This window comes from Nuphar pumila, chromosome 14 (assembly GCF_984573655.1).
Source record: "Nuphar pumila chromosome 14, dmNupPumi1.hap1.1, whole genome shotgun sequence".
Taxonomy (NCBI): Eukaryota; Viridiplantae; Streptophyta; class Magnoliopsida; order Nymphaeales; family Nymphaeaceae; genus Nuphar; species Nuphar pumila.
Window position 1 is genome coordinate 17,455,835 of NC_143262.1, and position 5,896 is coordinate 17,461,730.

General features: G+C 34.8%; 1 long non-coding RNA gene across 1 annotated transcript; it reads right to left on the reverse strand.

Moving 5' to 3' along the window:
* Window positions 1-3,798: 3,798 nt before the first annotated feature.
* LOC149816519 (uncharacterized) lies at window positions 3,799-5,022 on the reverse strand. The gene is made up of 2 exons (XR_016427588.1): window positions 4,769-5,022; window positions 3,799-4,686 (listed from the first exon to the last, which is right to left on the reverse strand). It is a non-coding gene; the product is annotated as an uncharacterized LOC149816519 (long non-coding RNA).
* Window positions 5,023-5,896: the final 874 nt, after the last annotated feature.

Consider the following 5,896-nt stretch of genomic DNA (forward strand, 5'->3'; position numbering starts at 1 on the left):
TGTTTAAATAAATATGGTTTTGCGCAAATTTGAAACTTTTTTAATAGAGGTTTCTTCATCAAACAATGTTTTGAATGCTACAACTTTTGAATCGTTTTGAGCGATAGAGATCAATCACCATTTGTATGCTTATTACAGTGCAGTTATATTATATATGTACGCACATATCTACGTTGGGAGTGTATCATTTGGTAGATACATGGTCAAACTACCTTCGTGGTGGGTGTTTGAAAACTGATTGCACCACTGATCTTGCATGTGATCAATGGTTCAAAAGAATGTGTGAAAATAAATCTTTAGTGGTCCTGACCATCGCTAAAGGATTTTTTTTTTACCAAATTGACAAGTGTGGTGCTTCCAATCCTTATTCTGTGTTATATCCTATACACACTCAACAATGCCATCAACATCTCGGGTTCAAGAAGATTATCTCATTTAAATATGAGTTTGAGTCTTCTGGCTATTTACATGTGCCTAATGCTTAGTTCAAACCTATAGCCTATAGATGTGTTTATCATTGCTTATTCACTAAGAATCATGCTTTGGAACAAATCAATTAAGCAAGAATTTTTTATTTTTAGCTAATCAAATTTTCGATGTAATATGAATTGTTGGTTTTTTCAGCTAAAAACGCAATTAAATATGACAAATGTTTAAACCAATACATGTTTTCTACTAAATAGAGTACAAAGATCTCATCTACGCATTTATATTAAGTCAAAAACATATGTAAATATATTTTTCAAAGAGATCTACAATTGTTCCAGGCCGCCAAGTTTTTCACTCTATTTCACTTTATGTAACACCTCTTTGCCCTTTGTAAGTGTTGTTTATGAGCTTTGCCCTATGATCTCCCTTATACGAAGTGATACGTTCCCCCTCCCTTCTCTTTCTCTTTATACATTCTTGTGTTTGCTATAAGAAGTTTCCACTCTATTGTATTGTTGCTCTCTGCCTTCTCGCTTTCTTCTTATGAATGTGCATGTGTGCTTGTGCATCCTGTTGTGATCTTGCACACTTTGTTGTGTATTTGCGTTAACTATCCTAACCTAGTTGAGATCAACAATTGTCGTACGATGCTCTCAGTAAGCCTGTGATGACTGGTATTGAAGCTTATTCGAGAATTAGGGAAGAAAAAGAGGGGTTTGTATCGAAATTCTCGATGATTGTTTCTGTTCAATATCGATTTGGAAATAAGTGAATTCCTTGGAAAGTCTCATAAGGAAAAGAAGGCTGACAAGGAAAAAGTTGTTGCAAAGGAGTGTAATGGTGTTGTTAGAGGAAACAATTGGCAAAGATTGAGAAAAAGTTGGCAAAGTTGTTAGCAAATGTTTGAGCAAATGCTAATGACCTTGAGAGGGCACATGACGAATTTAAAAAGTTAGATGGTGATGTAAGGTCTGAGGTCGAGGGGTTGTTGGCCACGGTCAAAGAGGTGACGAATCAGTTGGGTACCCAAGAGACGGAGATGCATGAACTTCAAGAGAGATACAGAGTCTTGGAAAAGGTTATTGGGAAATGGAATTTGTGGCATGGGTAATGTCGGAAATTTTGAAGATGCTAAAAATGGTGGGAATGTGATGGTAGTCCAACACGAGATCTCAAACCAAAGTTGGTTGAGCTGGCAAAGTTTAAAGGAGAAAGGGAGACAAGGGCCTTCGAAAACAGGATGTGGGATGTGAAACAATTCTTCGATCAAGTTGAGATCGAAGATGATTCCGATCAAATAGACACTATGGACAAGTATCTAATCAATGATGTTGTAATATGATGGACAACACAATATCATAACATGGAATGAGGAAGATTGGTGATTGAGTTATGGGACAATTTTAAGAGGAAAACGAGAGAACATTTCCTCCCCCAAAATGTTGAGGAAATGGCTAGAGACAAATTAATGACATTAAAGCATACATGGACTATTCAAGAATATGTTGCAACCTTGATATTAAAGACATGGCTAAGGTTTGTGTATACTTCAAGAAAGGATTGAAGTTTTGGGACCAACAAGAACTGACTAGGTTTAAGTCGATTGATGTGATTAGTGCTTCAGTTGCGACAAAGCAGATGATTGAATACAACACATGTGGTGGACCTTAGACAAGTTCAAACCTCATGAATTAAGGCAATGTAGCATGTGGCAAAGGTAGAAATTAATATCGAGCACCTCCTCGAGAACAAGGGAGCTAGAATTATGTTTGACCAGAGGTGCCACAAGGGAATAGACTGGCACCACATAATCAATTTCAGGGAAATCAAAACATTCAGTATTGGTACTACAATATAAACCAATTCGTTCAGGAATGCCCAACTCAAAACTTGGATAATAGAGGGAATAGGGCCACTAAAGCCATCGAAGTTCAAGATGAACCTGCTGAGGAAGAAATTGTTGTGAGCATGGGCCGATGGTTCAGAAACGGTAAGGGGCTAGACTAAAATTGGTCAACTCGAGTAGTCTGGGAGAACATTTGGTTCTTCCCAATGGTGCAGCAAAAAAATTTGAAATTTTATGAGTTGCTTTTGGACACCCTAAGGCAGGTTTTGTTCAAATTTCAGGTTTAGAGGACGTAAGAACAGAGAGATATAGACTTTTAAAGTAGTCAGAATATTCAGGTCAAGTAGGAGGCAAGCAGGTTATAGGTTAGATAGGTCGAATTGTAAAATTTAATTCGCTGCACTGGAGATTCAACTAGACTTAAAAATTGGAGGGTTGGTTAAGGACACTTTGAAGTACCTTAGGTCCAAAAATGGATCAAACTCTTCACAGTTTGGTCTAAGGGATTTTTGGAAGTCTGGCAGGTTTTATAGAGATTACATGGTAAGCCTAACTGGATCACAATGGGTTCAAACTTGGCTAGAGGATGATGTAAATGGATTCAGACTTATTGAGACCTTAGGGACCAAATGAGGGACTTGGGCAAAAACTGAGGATTAAACTTTACATAGGTATGTGTTTATATGTTAGTTGTTCACTTTTTTGAGATGTTCACTATAGTTAGTTATTTGCTAATAAATGATTATTTTTAGCAAGATGTCACATATATAAAGAATCATATGATCAAGTTCTATAACTTCATGAAGGATAGAGTTTTCAAGAGTACAAAAGATAATGAAAAGATGAAGACATCGGTTAGAGAGGTGTCAAAAGAGTCTGACCTATTAGCTGAGCTCTGAACAATTATGGGCCAATTGTAACTTTGTAATTGTAAACTTTAAACATTAAGGATTCATAAACACTGTGAATTCATGAATTATATGCAAATGAGTTGAATATTTGTGATTTTAGTTAAAGCGGTTATGCGAAACAGTAACATATATCCAAAACAATCATTTTTTTACGAATCATTATGATTTTTGCAAATATGTTTATATAAATTTGTGAATTATATGCAAATGTGTTGGATATTTGTGATTTTAGTTGTTAAAGCGATTATGCAAAGCAATATGATTTTGTGAAACAGTCAAATTTTTGCGAAACAATAGGATTTCACAAATGAAGGGCATTCAGTCGATTTTTTGTGAATCTGATTTTAGTTGTTTCGGTGATTATGCGAATTCATGAATTATATGCAAAAAGGTATGATATATGCAATTGTTGTGGTTCCAATTGAAATGAAGTTCTGCACATATGTTTAAGTGAACTTATGAAGTATATGTGAAATAGTAGGATATTTGCGATTTTAGTGGATTTAGTTTTTTAAGTAGAGTTTCACATATCACAACTCAAATAATAGTGAATGTAAGCAAATAGTGCAATATACTATTAAACTAAACATATAAATATTTAAAATGACATTATATACAAATTAATAACGTTCAAATGACATTATATAAAAATGTCTTCATAAAAATATATCCAAATGTATATTTAATGACCCCATTCAAATGACATTATATATAAATCAATGACATTCAAATGATAATATATACAAATTCATTCATAGAAATATATCCAAATGTATATTCAATGACCCCATTCAAATAACATTTCTACAGTTGAGGATGTTGTCATTGGCGCAATCATGGGTCCTTGATGACCTTATTTGTATTCTCGAGAAGGCCAGCTTGAGTACATATCATATCCTTGAGCATGTAGATTTCTTCATGTGCAAGAGTCAACTCTACCTCCAATCTATTATGATCTTTTTTGTGTGATTTTTTTGACGCCCTCGTGTTAGTCTTAAAGTTCGAAGAGTAATATCGTAGGGTAATACTTTGTTTGATCCCTCATGAAATGTGACAAAAAATTGCTAACTATGCGAGGGCGACTCGGTGGTTGCTAAACAAACTCAAATTGTCCAATGACTCAGATGACTATTTGATGTTCAACTTTATTCATATTATGCAACCAAATGTCCTTCACCGTCACAACCACATTGACATTCTCCTCCTCTTCCGACATGCTTTCATACGAACACCAATTTACCAATATTTTTGTTATGGTTTAGGCTTACAAATATGCATTTATTAAAAAAATATATAAAATATCAAGAGCAATACTTATGTTTGCCCTAGTCAGCTTGCGAAGTGATGTAGCAGATTCAACGCGTGACATGCGAGGACCCACAAATCTTCGATTACAGCCTTCTTTGCTTCATGACTGACTTTACATTACGGTATGTAGAAATTCATGGGTAACACCACAAATTTGGATCTTTCAATGGATATGTGATCTCATATCCAAACCTGCATAACAATGATTGACAAGGATTAATACACATTATGTATCAAAACACAATATATAAGTATAGTGTATGAGTATAAATACCTCCAACAACCCCAACATCTCGGTAAGGTTTTTTCTTGCACTCCTTGTTCTACTCAAACTTGCATACAGGTGTGCAAGTGAGATTGCTCTTCATGTATTTTGATCAACGCAATCAATCTCCACCAACAATTTGATGTACGATGCATGGATCATTTTTTCACTAGTGTTGATGAATAAACATGGTCCAAAGAAGTATAGCAAAAATGATCTTATCAACATGTTCAACCTACTACTACCACCTCTCCCTCCAACACACAGTAGTTTTCCTTTCATCCTCCTCGACTTACTGGAGTCATAATAGCTCTTTATCCATGAAAATATGATCATTTCGCCTTTGAACGCATCATCATTTGCTTGCAAGTAAATAACATACAAGTGCTTGAAGTCTCCTTACTGTTATCCACTCACTGGCTCCCTGTAGCACTTCACTCTGGTGATTCGTGTCACGTTCTCCAACGTGATGGTCATCTCAGCATCTTTGAACTAGAATGTGTTGGTTGCTGGATTGCAAAACTACACAACGACCTCTAAGAGAGGGTGACTGATATTTCATGGTATGATCTCCAAGAATTTGTAAAAATGTATTTGATCCACTAACTCATTCGCTTTCTCTGATAGTGTTAACAACCATTGGTGTGCTTGGTTCCAATAGAAGTTGTGTATGGGATGTTGGCTCTTTTGAATTAATTGGTTGATGATCCTGCAATTAAAAGTAATATTACTGAAATTTGTCAATTTCAATGAATTTTTACATGTTTCATACATACATAACAAACTAAACAACTGCATTCATGGAGAGTAGCAATTTTAAACTAATCGATGATTGAATGTAGTATATATATATATATATATATATATATATATATATATATATATATATATATATATATATATATATATATATAAAATCAATGATTGAATGTAAAATTGAAACTGATTATTACAAAATAACAAATGAACAAAATATATATCCACGAGCATCAGACCTTCTTTCTCGCTGCGACATTTTTGTTTGAGCTTGCACTTAGGGACAACATTGGACTCCTGAACAAGGTTCATATCTTATCCATCTACATGATCTTCACTTACACCTACTTCCTGAAGAGGGTCTACATTGACCTCAGCCCT